The sequence below is a fragment of the Phyllobates terribilis genome, unplaced genomic scaffold, assembly GCF_046119375.1.
Source record: "Phyllobates terribilis strain yellow unplaced genomic scaffold, ASM4611937v1 Scaffold_36__1_contigs__length_13169755, whole genome shotgun sequence".
NCBI lineage: Eukaryota > Metazoa > Chordata > Amphibia > Anura > Dendrobatidae > Phyllobates > Phyllobates terribilis.
Genome location: NW_027362796.1, coordinates 6,255,395 through 6,274,137, shown reverse-complemented (window position 1 = coordinate 6,274,137; position 18,743 = coordinate 6,255,395). Strand labels below are relative to the sequence as shown.

General features: G+C 43.6%; 1 protein-coding gene across 1 annotated transcript in view; it reads left to right on the top strand.

Annotated features, from left to right (window-relative positions):
- Nucleotides 1-18,743, top strand: part of LOC141182808 (uncharacterized) — a 431,479-nt gene that overhangs the window by 347,924 nt on the left and 64,812 nt on the right. The gene's annotated exons all lie outside the window — the stretch shown is intronic.

The following is an 18,743-nucleotide window of genomic DNA, read 5'->3' as shown; positions in this document are numbered from 1 at the left end:
GTATATTGTATCTTGGAATGTTAAGGGTTTGCCTTCTCCCCAAAAACGGATGAAAGTCCTTAGACATTTAAAACGTTTAAAGCCTGACATAGCCCTGCTACAAGAAACGCATTTGCCTGAAACAGATTTCCCCCGGATGAAGAAGTTTTGGGTTGGGGGTATTTATGGTTCACCGTCCGTAGATAGAAAGGCTGGTGTCTTAATCCTTATTAATAAGCAGTTTATACATCAGGTCATAAGTTAGCAGCAGGATGAAGAAGGGAGGTTGATTCAATTAACATTATCTACGTCTTGTGGAACCTTCTCTATCTACAATATATACGCGCCTAATATAAGCAACAAACTTTTTTTTAAACAATTGGAGACTAGACTCCTATTTGATTCCAACCCTAACAAAATAATAGGTGGAGCCTTTAACTCGGTAGTCTCGGTTCATGAGGATAGGAAAAACACTACTGGTACTCCGCAATCGGTTACCTCGCATGACAAAGCAGTGGCACCTTTTTTTTCTAGTTGCCAATTAACTGATTCATGGAGGTTTTTGAACCCCAGTAATAGAGAATATACACACTTCTCACACGCCAACGACTCTTGGTCTCGTATTGACTACTTTTTTGTATCTTCTCCTCTGTTGGCTAAATTGGTAATGGTGCAAATTGATGGTATTGTTATTTCTGATCATGCTCCGGTGAGATTGGAACTGTCGAGGGATTTCCCTTGGGGCCCAGACTTCTTGTGGAGATTTCCAGATTATTTTTGCAAAGACGACTCTTTCGTTTCTTCTCTCAAGATTTGGTGGAACGAGTTCTTATCTGACAACTCGGCACACCAAGATAACCCCACATTATTATGGGAGTCGGCCAAGGCGGTACTTAGAGGTAGGATTTTGGCATATACCTTTTCTCACAAAAAGAGGGTTATGAAAAAATATAGTGAACTGTCCTCTGAACTGCAACAAGCCTATTCTACATTTCTTCTTGATCCTTCCCCTCTTAATAAAACACATTGGTCCCAAAAACAATCTGAATTCAATCAATATGCAGATATGAGAGAAAAATTTCATTTATCTCAAACAGAAGCATTCTTTTATAGATTTGGTAACAAATCGGGGAGGATGATGGCCAATTTAGCTAAAGGGATGAGAAAGCCACAGGGAATCTTTCAACTAAGAAATAAAAATGGAGTTATTCTCACGGACCCTAAATGAATGAATGAGATTTTAGGCTCATTCTATAAGGACCTATATAAAAAACCAAAACAAACCTTGCCCCTTTCTAATACACTCTTGGATAAAGTCAAATTACCATTTTTTTCGGAGGAACATAAATCTATATTAAATAAACCTATTTCATTGGAAGAGATTGCCACTACAATTAAAAATTTGAAACCAAACAAAGCTCCTGGACCTGATGGATACACTTCTGATTTCTTTAAATCCTTAATGGAACGAGGTGTCCCCACTATTAGTACCGATCTTCAACAGGATAATCTGTGGCAATCCCATTCTCCCATCCGCAAATATGGCTTATGTCAAGTTATTACTAAAACCAGACAAAGATCCATTATCCCCCAATTCATACAGACCAATTTCACTTACAAATATCGACATTAAGCTTTTATCCATAATAATGGCTGATAGACTGGCCTCCATTCTACCTCACCTTATATCTCCTGCACAAGCAGGCTTTGTTAAGGGTCGCTCAGCCACACTAAATATTAGGAAAGTATTGTTGGCGCTCGATAAAGGTCTTTCTACTCCTGATCTAAAGGGATCCTCAGCAATTATCTCCCTTGACGCCGAAAAGGCCTTTGATAATATAAATTGGGATTGGTTATACATGGTTTTGACTAAAATGTCATTGTCAGGCCCCTTTTTTAATCATATTCGTAATTTATATACGTCTCCTAAAGCCCAGGTATATACCCCGGGTTTTCTATCCTCTCCCTTCCCTCTTGAAAAGGGAACGAGACAAGGATGTCCTCTATCCCCCTTACTTTTTAATCTGGCTCTAGAACCCTTAGTCCGTATTTTGTCAGAACCTAGAACTTTTTCGGGCATCCAATTTAACAAAAAATCAGTTCAGGCGGCTTTTTTTGCAGATGACATCATTCTGTTCATGACAGATCCCTTCCTACATTTACCTCTGGTGTTGGATCTACTTAAGAATTTTGGCTCATATTCTGGTTTCAAAATAAACACTAAAAAATGTGAATTGCTACCATTAACTGAAAAGGGTATGAAACTCTACCCAAAGAAAACTTTTTGTGATATTAACATAACTACATCCCATATTACCTATCTGGGTATAAAAATAGGACGGCTACCTTCTTCTCTATATACATTAAATTATCCCCCCCTCATCAAAAAAATTACTGATCAGTTGAAGTCGTGGCAGGATTTGCCCTTGTCTTTCTTGGGTAGGGCGCATCTCGTTAAGATGATAAGCACCTCGAAAATTATGTATCAGCTCCAAACTCTGCCAGTACTATTGAAACACTCCGACGTAATCACACTTAATAAGGCATTCAGTCATTTTATATGGAGAGGAAAACCTCCTAGGATTAGCCTTGACAAACTTATGTCGTCCAAGGATGATGGAGGCATCAATTTTCCAAGTATAAGAAATTATAACCTGGCTAGTCTTTTTCGCTACATAATTGACTGGCTCCACAAAAGACATACATACCCTGATTACTCTTTGGAATCAGACTATGCTTACCCCTTTAATTTAACTGCTCTTCTACACTGTCGCTACTCTTCCCTACCCCCAGCAATCAAAAAATCTGTGACTCTTAAAGACACCATTTCCGCTTGGAAAGCGGTTAGAAAGAAATATGGCCTTTCTTTCAGAGTTTCTAAACACCTGCTGCTATGGCGGAATCCGGAATTTCCACAGGGCAGTGAAAATAAATTATTTATGAAATGGCAGCAAGCAGGTATTCATAACATATCCCACCTACTCCACCCAACCGATCGGAGATGGTTGACGTTCCCAGAATGTATAGATAAATATGATCTACCTCTGCAGCATGGCCTCCAATTTGAACAAATTAGATTATCCATTATGTCAAACTTAAAGGATGTCACCTTCGAGACCTTTCAAAACGAACTAGATATAATTTTACTATCTCCAACTGGTACTCCCTCAATTTCTAGTCTTTACTCGGCTATGAAATCTAATTTATTAAAGATACACCCTGATGTCTTCTTTAAATATTGGAAACAGCAACTAGATGACGTTGAAATCCCTACTAAGATCAGATCGGGTTGGAATATATTTAGAAAATCCTACTAATATTATATATGCTTAAGATTGTGAGTATGTATGTTTGTTACTCTTTCACGAAAAAACGACTGGACGGATTTGCATGAAACTTTACAGTAATATAGATTATACATCGGAATAACATATAGGCTACAATTTGTAATGATTTTATGTAATTTTGGTCGTAATATAACGATACATGTCAATTAAGTCGGAAAAAAATCTGGCCTCTGAGAGCTATCTTATATACACACATACACAGGCGATATTTAAATGGCTGATTTACAGCAGTCAGAAGAGATTGATAATACAATAATTTGCCCATAGTGGATCATTGTATAGTGAGGTCACAGTTGCCACCTGTCCACAGTTAGAATACAGGGGTGATCATATACCGTGGCCAGGTACAAGTGTGGCACAGGGGGTTCACACACGACCCCCAGGAACTGACATTTCCTAGAAACTTTGGCAGCTGTCAGCCATGAGCTCACCCTGATACATTACACTCTGGAAACAGCTGAAGGGAGAAGGATAATTTATGACATTTTCTCAGACTAAAAAAAACAAACAAACAAACAAACAAACAAAGAAAACAGCCCATATGTCAGGAACAGATTACTAGGGAACTACACGTCCCAGCACGGCCTGCCCGCGCCCACAGCCCGGGCGGAGTGTGAGGCTTCCTCCTGCAGGTTGCCCGGGGGCACCGGGCTGTCATTGTCCTCACACAGGGGGTCCCCGCCGCCATTGTCCCTCCACATAACACCGTATAATAAAACATGCGCTCACCTGCGCCAGCTGCTGCAGCCGGGAAAGTTCCGAGCGCCTCACCTGGGCGGAGGGGAAGTAACCTGAGCACGGCTCCATGGAGGATGCACACACTGCAGCCTGACAGCACCGGCAGCAGCGCTACACAAATGAGGTCCTCCCCTCCTGTGTGCAGCACAGCCCTGTGTGTGTGCAGCGCAGCATGTCACCCACAGCACCAGCAGGCTGCTCTCAGCTCCCACAGAGCACTGGGAATGGTTGCTATGGGTAACCGCGCCACAGCTGCTCCTCATAGACCAGTCATATACAACTGATATCGTCTGTACAGCGATCGTAATATAACTAATTAGATTGTTTTAGTATTTTGTTTGAACTTTACTAAGTACCTATTTTGCAATTAGTACTTATAAAAATGCCGCGAAAGCGTAAGTCTAATATTTCGCAAAGCTCTAATAAAGCCCGAGCTATGAAAATAATTAGACGTGATGAGACGTCTCAACAAGCCGAGCAACGAAGGCTTGAGCAGGCGGTGCGTTGTGCGGCACATAGAGCTGAAGAGACTCCAGAACAATCCCAAGCCCGACGTGAACGGAATGCGGAGTATCTGGCGTCTCAACGGGCTGCTGAAACTCAAGAACAGTCCCAAGCCCGACGTGAACAGCATGCGGAGTATCTGGCGTCTCAACGGGCTGCTGAAACTCCAGAACAGTCCCAAGCCCGACGTGAACAGCATGCGGAGTATCTGGCGTCTCAACGGGCTGCTGAAACTCCAGAACAGTCCCAAGCTCGACGTCAGCAGCAAGCGACTTACATGGCGTCCCAAAGAGCCACTGAAACTTATGAAATGGCTGAATCTCGCAGACGCACTGTTGCTGAAAGGGCAGCACAGCGACGTCAAACATTTACAAGAAATACATGGATATTGTTTAATAAAGCTGCATTTGAGTATGACGAGACTCTTGATTATGAAACTCACAAGCTTATAAAAATAGAAGCAATGACCATAGATTGCAAATATTGCGGAGCTCTTAAGTGGAAAGAGGAAGCAGCAGGTATGTGTTGTTTGGGTGGGAAAGTAGCTCTTCACATAGAGCCAGTTCAACCTTTAAAAGAGCTTTTCTCTAATGAAACTGATGAATCTCGCCTTTTTCTAAATAATATAAGAAAATACAACATGTGCTTTCATATGATGTCTTTTGGAGCAGATCAAATTGTCTCAATGCCAGGGTTTTGCCCGACCTTTACAATACAAGGACAAGTATACCACCGCATCGGTTCTTTAATTCCTACGTCCATTTCGCAACCACAATTTTTACAAGTTTATTTCATAGGTGACGAAGAAGAACAAATCAACAGGCGTACTGAGTGCATGCAAAGCGTAGATAGAAACATAGTTAAAAAATTACAACGAGTACTTCACGACCACAACATTTTGGTGCATGAATTTAAAATGGCTAGAGACAGAATGATCAATGACGATCATTTCAAAGTAGTGATTCACCCAGACCGTGTACCACGTGGTCAACATGAGAGACGATTCAATGCCCCTATTACAAATGAAATAGCTGCTGTAATAGTTAGTAGCGAACAAACTATGTCTCGGGACATCGTTGTGCAGCCGCGCGATGGCATGCTCACTAGGGTTCCCGATACAGAGATTCTATGACGCTCTCGAGTACCCAATAATTTTTTGGAAAGGACAAGAGGGGTACAGCATTGATATTCCTCAGATAAATCCAATTACCAAACAAGCAATGCCAAGCAAAAAGGTGTCCTGCAAAGATTTTTATGCCTTTTACTTGATGGTCCGTCGCAGCGATTTTAATTTGATGCTTAAGTGTAGGCTCCTACTTCATCAGTTTCTGGTCGACATGTATGAAAGTGAGCGCTTAAGGTTCATTTCTTTAAATCAAAAAAAACTGCGCGCAGAAAATTATATTCACTTGCAAGATGCAATAAGAAATGATGCGGATTTGGATCCAAATAACTTAGGTCAGATGGTGATTCTCCCGTCATCATTTGTAAATAGCCCGAGATACCTACACGAATACACACAAGATGCGTTCACATACGCACGTAATTATGGGAGGCCTGATTTATTTATTACAATGACTTGCAACCCCGCTTGGCCAGAAATCACCAAAGAGCTTATGGCTGGTCAAAATTCGACGGACAGACATGACTTAACAGCTCGAGTATTTAGAATAAAAGTACAGAAGTTGGTAGCTCTACTTACAAAAGGTAACATATTTGGTGATATGCAATGCTTCATGTACTCGATCGAGTGGCAAAAGCGAGGTTTGCCTCATGTGCGCTTACTGCTGTGGTTAAAGGAAAAATTGCATCCGAACCAAATTGACAAAATCATATGTGCTGAGATACCAAACCCAGAAACCCAACAAAAGCTCTATGATACAGTGACAAAGAATATGATTCACGGGCCATGTGGTACATTCAACTCTTCATCGCCATGCATGAAGGAAGGAAAATGTACCAAAAAATATCCGAGGAAGCTTTTAAAAGATACTCAAACCAATGACAAAGGTTATCCTTTGTACAGGCGCAGAGCACCAGAGAATGGTGGACGCACGACGATTATAAAAACCCGTAGAGGAACACAGGAAATATTGGTGGACAATAGCTGGGTGATCCCATATTCTCCACTCTTATCAAAATTTTTTAATTCTCATTTAAATGTAGAGTTCTGTAATACGGTACAGGCGATAAAATATATTTGTAAATATATTAATAAGGGTAGCGACCAGGCTATTTTTAACATCCGCCAGCAAGGGAATGTTAACATTGACCCAAGAGATGAGGTGCAGACCTTTAGAACCGGCCGATACGTTAGTAGTAACGAAGCAGCGTGGCGGATCTTAGGTCTGCCTCTGCACGAGAGACACCCAACCGTCACTCATCTCGCAATTCATTTACCCAATGGCGAGAGGGTTTACTTTACGGAAAATTATTTTAGAGAGAGATTAGAAGCACCACCTAAACCTACACTAACTGCATTTTTCCTGTTGTGCCAAAGTGATACGTTTGCAAAAACATTACTTTACATTGACGTGCCTCGCTACTATACTTGGAATGTGGCACGGAAGCAATGGAAACGTCGTTTACAAGGAACACCTGTCGATGGCTGGCCAGGTGTGAAGGCAGGAGACGCTCTAGGTCGTATTTACACGGTGCACGTTAGCAATTTTGAATGTTATTGCTTGCGTATGCTGCTGAATGTAATAAGGGGTCCAACCAACTTCTCGGATTTAAAAACATTTGAAGGTCAAGAACTTGCAACTTTTCGGCAGGTGTGTGAGAAGATGGGGTTGTTGGAAGATGATAACCACTGGGATACCACCTTAGAAGAGGCCGTGCTATGTCGCTCCCCGGCGCAAATAAGAGAGCTGTTTGCCATATTGATATGCACTTGCGGTTTATCCAATCCTCTACAACTCTGGCACAAGTATAAAACTGCGTTATCAGAGGATATCATGCACAGATTTGAAAGAATGGATCACGTTAACGATGATCTCTGTTTCACTGAGGCGTTGGGGCTTATCGAGGACAAAATATTAATAATTTCTGGAAAGAAATTGTCCGATTTTGGTCTACCCTCACCGCGGCGTAGAGGAGAGCTGTCGAACGAGTTGATAAAAGAGCTAAGCTATGATACCAACCAGTTAGACGCTCACGTTTGTGAAACTGAGCCACGTTTGCTACCTGATCAAAGAGAGATTTATCACAAAATAGTAGGACGAGTTGAGAATGGTGAAGGCGGATTTTTTTTCCTTGATGCCCCGGGTGGTACAGGAATAACTTTCTTGCTTAATTTACTTTTAGCAAAAATTCGTAGCGGTCATAACGTTGCATTAGCTGTGGCTTCCTCTGGAATTGCTGCAACATTGCTAAGTGGTGGACGGACGGCACATTCAGTCTTTAAATTACCTCTTAATCTGGTGAACGAAGAAACCCCATCGTGTAATATTAGCAAGAGCAGCGCCCGTGGCCTCCTGTTGCAACAGTGCAAACTAATCGTGTGGGACGAGTGCACAATGTCACACAAACGCGCCATCGAAGCTCTTGATCGTTGTCTACAAGACTTACACAGTAAACAAACAATAATGGGTGGTATGGTTGTTTTATTGGCTGGGGACTTTAGGCAAACTTTGCTTGTCATCGAGCGAGGCACTGCAGCAGACGAAATTAACGCATGTCTGAAATCCTCATATTTATGGACCAAAGTTGAAAAGCTGCACCTCACCACCAACATGCGTGTCCAGTTATTCAGTGATCTAGAGTCGGGCGCGTACGCTGAGAAACTGCTCGAGATTGGTGAAGGTCGAATCGAAACTGACGAAGAAGGTATGGTTCTATTCACTAACCAATTTTGTCATGTGGTGGATTCGGAAGACGCACTTATTGCTCAAGTTTTTCCAAATTTGCAACAAAACATCCACGATGAAAATTGGCTATGTGAAAGAACTATACTAGCACCAAGAAATGAAACAGTTGCGAAAATCAATAAAATTATCTTGGACCAAGTAACCAGCGATGCAACAACCTACAACTCCATCGACACAGTCAAGTCATCTGAAGACTGTACGAGCTACACCGTGGAGTTTCTTAACTCTTTGGAGCTATCCGGGGTCCCATCTCATAAGCTCGAAGTAAAGGTCGGTATACCCGTTTTGTTAATGCGCAACTTGGACGCCCCGAGATTATATAATGGCACTAGATTGCGAGTCACTGAACTAGGCAGGCACATTGTAAAGGCCACAATTTTAACTGGAGAAGCTAAGGGTGAAAATATTCTTATACCACGCATCCCAATAATACCCAATAACTTACCCTTTAATTTCAAACGTTTGCAGTTCCCACTTAAAGTTGCATTTTCAATGACCATCAATAAATCGCAAGGGCAAACTTTGAAGGTAGCGGGGATACATTTAGGCACGCCCTGTTTTTCCCACGGTCAGCTATACGTAGCTTGCTCACGTGTTTCTAAATCGCAAAATCTACATATTTTCGCTGAACGAAAGAAATCAAATAACATAGTTTACAGGAGTATATTGCAGTAAAAACACATAGATAAATTACCTGCAGATGTCCATTATTCCAATTACATACTAATTCTTTACTAACACGAACAATATTAAACGCAAGTAACTTCAGTCCGTCCTGTTTATTAATCAGTGTTTAGTAATCCGTTTGTGATGAAATTTGATATGGATAATTTCAAGCCTGGGGAAGGACATAGGGCTACTTTTTATAAACACATCATACAGGCGAAGATTATATAAAACTGTAAACCTGATTGACTGACACACCTAGCGGTCAGCGCACAGCCGAAACCACTGAACTTAGCATCTTGAAATTTGCAGATAGATTCTATTATAGCTTAAATGAGCACTAAGAAAGGAATTTTGATAATTCCACCCTCAAGAGTTTCCCTCTTAATATTATAGGGGTTCAAAGATTGTATGGAATCCGTCAGTTTTGAAGTTAGACATCTAAAATTTTGGATGTACGAGTAACTAAATAAGATTATTTTTTTTTACTATTAAAATGATCTGTCACGAAACTTAATGTGGCAGACCAAATTCCACGCAAGCGAAGCAGCGGGTAAAAGCTAGTGTATATATATTTCATAAAGCTGCCAGGACCATAAACTGTAGAAAGTGTCCTCTCACTAAGCTCAAGCACACCAGATAGTTTGGGGTTTGTTACTTGTTACATTTTATAGGTTAATTTGACCTTCAACCAAGGGGACTTAGTAGAGATTTGTCTCTGGAAGCGTTACCCTTTTCCCCTGTATGATGCTGACCAATCATAAACTGGAGGCAACATGGAGGGAAAAAAAAAAAACACCCCCAGATTAGGTAAGACCTGACCTTTCCTGTGTAATAGAAGACTCGTGTTTGAAGCACTACTCCAGGAACTTCGTTTAGTTGCATCATTCCAGCACTGAAATAAAAAAAAAACCAAAACACTAGACCGTAGCTTTAACCAGGTCACAAAACTCTCACTAGCGGTGATTACTGTGCAGGGGAGGAGAGCGGAGGTGTGTGATTCCATGTACTGCTCTGCATCTATCCCAGGCTGTGTGGAATAATGTCCTGGGACCTGGCGTAAGCGCTGAGTGCTGTATGTGACACGTGCTGATCGGACACTGCAGCTCTCATCTCAGTCCTGTCCTGCTGCTGTGAGACTAGAGCTGTAATGTGCGATCAGCATTTATCCCAGGTACCGGGAAGTTATTCCCCAAAGCCTGGGACGGATGCGGAGCAGTATATGGAATCTCACATCTCTGCATAGTAATCGCTGGAAGTGAGATTTTTTTTAACTAGTTAGACTTGTATTATATCAGATACAGAGAAAGCCAGTTCTGATATTCTCTGAGGGTGTGCTCTTTATCCTCTGCCTGACACCTCCTGCATATTATTGGACAACGTCATACAGGGGAAAAGTAAACGCCCCCTTAGTTGAAGGGGAAATTGACGTAAAGTTTACAAGTTAATATCTCTGCAATGGAGATGAGAAATAAAAGAAACCGTGTTTTATTCATATCTTCAGACACTTGAATGTGAAGTAACTAGTTCCTCTTTAAAGGGAATCGTTTAATAATATGAACCTGGCCCAAACCACATATATAGGCATGCAGGTCCTTGAAACCTAAATCCAATGACACCTTTATATATTTTATCTGCAGCTGCATACCCAAGAAATCAGTTTTGTAACTGGACTTGAAATATGATAACTAATGGGTGACTGGTCTGGTGGGCATTGTTTTCCTTAGACTAATTGTTCCACAGTCCCACTAATCATGTTATCATGCCCTGTGGGTTTAAGTGACATTATTTGCAAGAGCGGTGCCACCAACAGCTCTTTATAAATTTCAGCATCTCTGATATTGCACAGTAAGCCAGGTGTGCACCTTGGCTTCATCGGACACTGATCATGCCGGGTATGCAGCATGGACGCAGGACACAGCCAGCTGCGGAATTTGCAGAGAACCGTCTGTGAAGGCTGGCTGTGTCCTGTCATCATTGCCTGCAGTTAATACACTGTGCCCTGATAAAGTTGGGGTGCATACGCCTGGCTGACTGCGCAATGTCAAAGAGCCAGTGGTAACAACACTCTTGTAAATAATGTGACTCATGGTCACAGGGGTATAACGTGATTAGTGGGACAATTAGTCTGGGAAAACAACACCCCCACAACTAGTCCCCCACTACTTAGCAAATTGCAAGCCCTGTTATAAAACTGATTTTATGCATAGGCAGCAATTAATAAGCCCCAAAAAAGCCTAGTAAGAAGGGTATAAAGGGATCAATAAATACGTGGTTACAGATTGGAGATCCTGGCCGGTTCCCTTTAAAGTTAAAATTTCTTGGAAATTAATAGACATGAATATTAGTGATGAGCGAGCACTAAAATGCTCGGGTGCTTGTTGCTTGGGTTGAGCACATTGGAATACTCGGGTTCTCGACCTGAGCAACGAGCCCAATGTAAGTCTATGGCAAACTTGAGCATTTTTTAGGCTGCTCCCCCCAGCGGTCTGCAGAGGGCCTAAAAATTGCCCAAATCGATGGGAACAGTGCTCAAATAACATGGGAACAGCATGGAGAAGACCCCTGGAGGCATTCCTGACTCCCAGGTCACTGCTGTCAACAATGTTGTCGAGGTATTACGCCACTTTTACGGACTCACAATAAAATATATAAAAACAAAGCCAAAATGGATTTTCCTGGGAAATATGTTAAGGAACATCCTTTCCAGGGTAATGACTTGTATATAAGGCAAAATAAATAACCATAAACAAAAATACTCCTCCACACCATAGGCTATGTTCACACGAAGTGTTTTTGATGCGCTTTTGCACTTTTGTATTGCTTTCAACCTTGACATATGCATTCAACAGAAAATGTCATTTTAACATTTTACAACATTATCTGGCCAGGTGGTGTGTGAGACATGATCAGACACATCCTGTTTCATTTATAAAGGAGAGACTCTAAAAGTCACAAAGCCTATTTTTATAGGGCCATCAGGCGGCCTTTACTATTCTTAAAGGGCCAGCAATCGGCCCTCACTATTCTTAGAGAGCCATCAGCCGGCTATGCTTTGTTGTTCCCATTACTAAAGAGTGGGTCTCCTATACTGTTATTAGGTATGCAGTGAGTGGCAGGGCTGCCCAAAATTTGGAAGCACCCCAATACCCCTTTGAAAATGTGGACGCACCCCAATACCCCTTTGAAGCGAATTAGAGGAGGGCCTCCTGAAAACAATGTTCCCATTATTAGGAAGTGTGTCTCCATACTGTTTACCTATGCAGTGAATGCAAGGGTTGTCAAAAATTTGAAGGCACTCCAATGCCCCTTGGAAGAGACGCGGAGGTCAGAAGGCCTCCTCAAAACAATGTTCCCATTATTAAAAAGTGGGTTTCCCATTGTGTTTGTCTATGCAGTGAATGCAAGGGCTGCCAAAAATTGGGAGGCACTCCATTGCCTCTTGGAAGAGACGCGGAGGAGGGCCTCATAAAAAAATATTCCCTTTAGAATGGAGCGGGTCTTCTATACTTGTAATGCCCATGCACTAAGTGTATGAGTGTATGTGATGACAAACATTTACCCCTGGGGGCTATACATGAACATACTGTATAAAAAAAATTTTTACGGGCATCATAAACACCCTTTAAAAAAATTGGGTGGGTGTTGCATCATGGACCATGGTCACCCAGGTGATAAGTGGTGGAGGAGGAGGACAAGAGCAAATAGCCAAAATCAGGAAGCGTATACCCATGTGTGGGTGTGAAAAGGTGCATGGGAATACACCTCCCAAAAAAAGACACTGGATTTGAGTTTATGTTACGCTGCTATCATTCGATGGTGTTGAGAAGTCTGGCCCAATCCAGCCCTTGTTCATTTTTATAAGAATCAGCCTGTCAGCATTTTCAGTTGACAGGCGGAAGCGCTTATCAGTTATAATTCCACCAGAGGCACTAAAAACCCGCTCTGATAAAACGCTAGTGGAAGGCAGGCCAGGACCTCCAAGGCGTAGAGAGACAGTTCATTCCACGTGTCCAGCTTGGATACCCAATAAGTATAAGGCACAGAGGAATCACGGAGGACGTTGGTACGGTCGGCAAGGTACTTCCTCAGCATCTTCCCAAACTTTGCACTCCTTCTAACCAGCGCCTCAGGGCCTGTGCGATGGGAGGGGCTGAGAAAACTCTCCCAGAACTTTCACAGTGTTCCCCTGCCTCTGTTGGAGTTGTGTCTCTCTCGACTGTACTCTTTGGTTGCCCAACGAACTGTGACCTCTGCTGCCAGCGTTTTCAGATGGGAATTTTTTTAATAGTTACGCGACAAGGGCCTTCTGGTACTGCCCCATTTTTGTAGACCTGTCCGCCTCAGGAATAAGAGATATAAAGTTCTCCTTGTAGCGTGGGTCTAGAAGTGTCACCAACCAGTAATGACTGTCACCAAAAATTTTGAGAACGCGAGGGTCACGGGAAAGGCAGCATAACATAAACTCAGCCATGCATGCCAGATTGCTAACAGGCAAGACTTCCATGTCCTCACCAAGAGGACGACTGACTATGCTCTCCTCCTCCTCCTCCCTGTCCTCAGGCCATCCACGCTGAACAGACGGTATGACAGTTGTACAGGTAGTACCATCTATAGCGCATGAAACTAGCTCCTGTTCTTCCTCCTCCTCTTCCTCATTGTCACCCAATCTACGTTGGGACGAGATGAGGCTGGGCTCTGTGTAATCACGCTGTATGGTTCCTTGCTCCATCTTATCGTGCTCCGCCTGCAATGCATCCTCTTTGATTGTGAGCAGAGAGTGTTTCAGAAGACAGAGAAGTGGGATGGTGAAGCTAATTATGGTATCATTGCGCTCACTATCTTGGTGGAGTCCTCAAAGTTTTGGAGGATGGTACAGATGTCTGACATCCATGTCCACTCCTGAGGTCTTATGCGTGGAGTCTGAACTGAATACCAACGGCCTTGTTGATGCAAGTAGTCAACAACTGCCCTCTTCTCCTCACAAATCCTTCCCAACATCTGCAGTGTAGAGTTCCAACACGTTGGGACATCACACACCAATCAGTGAGCCGGAAGCTGCAAACGCTGCTGAAGCACGGCAAGGGCGGCGGAAGCTGTAGCTGACTTTCTAAAATGGGCACACAGGCGGCGTACTTTGACAAGCAGATCCGGCAGTTCCGGGTAGCTTTTGAGAAACCACTGAAACACGAGGTTAAGCACATGGACCAGGAATGGTACACGTGTGAGCTCGCCTCAGAGCCGCCACCAGGTTCCGGCCATTGTCACACATGATCATGCCTGGCTGTAGGTTCAGCAGTGTCAGCCACAGATCTGCCTGCTCTTTCAGAGCGCTCCACAACTCTTCAGCATTGTGCGGTTTGTCACCTAAGCATATTAGTTTCAGAATAGCCTGTTGCCGCTTGGCCGAGGCAGTGCTTCTAGCTTGTGACTGATGTGGTCATTTCGGAGATAGAGGCTGAAGAGTAGGAGGAGGCTGAGGTGCAGGAGTTGTAGACTGTGGGGGCAACCCCGATTGACCTAGGGCCCAAAATCCTCGGCGTCGGGAGGATGTGTTCCGTCCTAAGGTCTGGCTGGGTCCCGGCTTCCACTATGTTAACCCAGTGTGCCGTCAGCGACATGTACTGTCCCTGCCCACAAGCACTTTTCCACGTGTCCGTGGTTAGGTGAACTTTCCCTGTATCTGCATTGTTGAGGGCACTGCTAATGTTGTGGGACACATGCTTGTGGGGACGGCACACCGGGAAAAATAGTGGCGGCTGGGGACCGAGTACCGAGGGACGGCCACTGCAATCAGGTTGCGCAAAGCTTCCTTCTCCATGAGCCTAAAAGGCAACATTTCGAGCGCAAGCAGTCGTGAAATGTGGGAATTTAGTAGTGTGGCCTGTGGGGCGTCAACTGCGTATTTGCGCTTACATTCCAAGGACTGGGGTATGGACAACTGAACACTGCGCTGGGACAAGGACATGCTTGCTGATGGTGCTAGTTGAGAGTGTGCAACGACAGGTGCAGGGCAGGAGGCATCTTCGCATGGCATGCGCCATGGGCAGGGGATTGGCTTGCACGCACAACAGCAGAAGAAGCAGTGGTGTCACCCGCAGACACTGTTCCTGGACCCTGGGATTCGGTCCACAAAGTCGGGTGCTTTGCTGCCATGTGCCTGATCATGCTGGTGGTGGTCAGGCTGGTAGTTTTGCTACCCCTGCTGATGCTGGCCAGGCAGGTGGTGCAAATGGCCTTTTTGGGGTTATCGGCAGAGTATTTAAAAAACAACCAGACTCGGGAAGACTTAACAGTTGTACTGGCAACTTCAGTCGTGTTGGTGTTACTGGGAACGGTTGCCCGCCTTCTGTCTGTGGTCACCACACTGCTTCTTCCTGCCTGTTGGGGTGCTCTGCCTCTCTCCTCCTGTGTACTGCTGTCCTTGCTCTGCATGTCCTCCTGCCAGGTTAGGTCAGTTACTATATCATTCACCACCTTGTCTTCCACTTCCTCACCCCGGTCTTCCTTCTGACTTTCTGGCAATTGTGTCTCATCATCGTCCACCTCTTGTGACACTTTCCCACCGTCACCTTCATACGACCGTGGCTGCTCAAATATTTGGGCATCGCTACATGTGATCTCCTCTTGCCCCGCTTCAAGTGGACCAGGCGAGATGCCCGAATTTATAAATGGAAAAGTGAACAGCTCTTCAGATTGTCCAAGTGTGGGATCAGTTGGCTCCGGGCACTCGGCATGGTGGGAGGAAGGAGGTTCATGGTGAGGAATATGCGGTCCAGACTCACAGCTACTGAGATTTCACCGTGTGGAAGACAGGGTGGTGGTGGTGGCTAAGTGACGGAAGCATTATCTGCTATCCAACCAAGAGCCTTTTCACACTGCCCTGTGTTCAATAGTGGTGTATTGCGGTCCCCTATTAATTGGGACAGGAAGGTCGAGCGAGAAGATGTGGGCATTTGTTGTGGCACAATTTCAGCTTGCCCACGGCCTCGGCATGCACCATCACGTCCAGTTCCCTGTCCCTTGTCACGTGCCTTGCCCATTTTAAATGGAGGACAATATCTTCCACGCTCACTACAAATAGCTGAATTTGGAGCAAACTTATATGTGATAAGTGTGACGGACAAACCACAGTTATAAATAGCTGGCCTGTAGGTAACTATTTTTAAAAGCGTTGACCTCGTGTCAATAAGTTCACTGACGCTGCAACAAAATTTCAATGGAGGCCAGAAATGGCAGTATTTTCAGTGCAATTATATGTGATCCATGTGACGGACAAACCACAGTTTTAAATAGCTGGATTTTTAGTGCTTTAATATGGAAAGGACCTGGCTGTATTCTGCAGTGCCAACAAGCAAATGGGGCAGATAAACGGTGTTCTCTGGATTGCTTTTTAAGCAAATAATCAGGATTAAGATAAAAAATAAATTATTCCTGGCCCCTGATACCTGGGCCTATTTCTACAAATAGCAGACAGAACTGGAATGGACCCTCTTGCTATGTGCACTGCAGTCTGCTATATACCCTGCCTGCCTGCTTAGCATGGTGGCGCCAAGTCTGATATAGACCTGATGACGCTGTGCGGCCAGCCAATCACTGTAATGCCACAACCAACATGGCTGCGGCATTACAGTGTGTGGCAGAAAATCCATGCATGTTGATTGGCGGTCTAAAGTGCGCCAAACATGCAGGGAGGGGACCTGAGCTCCCGCCGAGCAACCCTGGAAAGTGTCACAAGAGCAGTGAGATGCTCGGGTGAGCACCGAGCAGTAGCGAGCATGCTCGCTCATCACTAGTAACGGTTCATTACAACATTCCACTCTAAAGCGACAGAATTACGTGACTGTCTTATCAAATCATGGCCCATCTTAATGGCTGACCCCATATTGGCAAAATATCTACCAGAGAGACAGCAAATCACCTTCAGAAAGGCAAAAAATCTGTGTGATCACCTTATGAAAAGACTCTATTATCCTACCACTCCCCCTAAGTTTTTGAAAAGATCACCTCCAGTAAATGTATGTGTACCATGTGGTAGATGTGTGGCGTGTCCTAATGTTGAACAAGCTAACTCTTTCACAGATTCCCAGGGCTCTAGGACCTATTACATCACCAAACCGATAACTTGTACCTCTAAAGCGGTGGTCTATTATGCGATATGCCTGTGTCCTAAAATCTATGTAAGGCTCACAATTAGACAACTTAAGACAACAATACGTGAACATGTCCTAGGTATTGAAGCGGCGGTAAATGAAACTGATATTTATACGTTAAAAACTATTCCCAAGCATTTTAGAATACACCATAAGTGTGACGCATCTAAACTTAAAGTTCAGGGTATTGACATGATCACCACTAATATTAGGGACGGTAGAGTGAGCCAACTATTAGCCCAGAAAGAGAGCAGATGGATTTGGACTTTAAAAACACTCTATCCATTGGGCTTGAACGAAAATATTAGTTATGCCCCATTTCTCTGATCACCTATATCCACATTGTTTTAACTTTTTTCTATTTCTTTACTGTTCCTCCATGAGAGTTCGTTGTCTTTTTCTACCAAATATTCATAAAGGCATTACATGGTGATTGGCATGCTTGTATACGTGATATCTCCAATTCTATCCGTCAATGACGTTGAGGACTTCCATTCTGCTATTGGATAACATGGACATAATTGCTGGCGCTGTATTGTCTCTCAAGATCTGTAACTTTTTTCTGTATGTGCATTTTTTGTCCATACAGTTATTATTGTATATCTTTTGCATTTATAGATCGATATTTTCTTATATCTTATTATGCATTTATACTATGATCTCATATAATCATGTTATAGTTCATGCTTTTCTTAAAGATATACTTTATTTGTTTTGTCATGACCAATTAACTTCTCTGACTTATATATAATTGGCTATCGCCTGTACCCCTTAGATATATATATACATTTGGGCTATGCTATTATTGACAGTTTACCCCATTATGTTAGTTTCTTTTTCTCTCCGGTTGTATTTGACTATATATGTCTGTGGACTCGACAGTACGCATGGCTTCACTGTTCTCTGTGGTGTCCTCACTGGTCGTATCAATATTTGCTCCATGACGCGCGGTCACGTGGTTCCCCACATGCTTGCGGCATCATGGATCATATGACGCGGTTGCCGTGGATGCCGCGGTGATTGCCATGCGTCATGCCACACCCTCCCCACACCCAGTGGCGGAGAGACTACACACCCCCTTTTCTATTGGCTCAAGGGCCCTTTTTAAACCCTACCCACCTTCACTGACGCCACCTCCTGACGAAGGCAGCCGTGCCGAAACGCGCATTAGGGTGAGTGCCATTGAGGAGCGTGTTCACATCCACTGTGGCTGTAAGTATTCTATAGGATTCATGCTACGCTCTTTTTGCTGCCGTTTTTTAATCTTTTTTCCTACTTAGGTGCATTTTCTAGGCTTTAATATGTATTAGGATATACTTTTACCCTGTAGCCTAAGGGGTCAGGGCACTGATACCACTTATAAAGATCTGCTCGCCCCGGTATGAGCTATCTATATTAGTACCTATATATAGACAGCGGTATGACTAACCTCTTATATAGCAACTGCTTCTGACCTACCTCATAAGCACCTGCACTTTTATTGAATG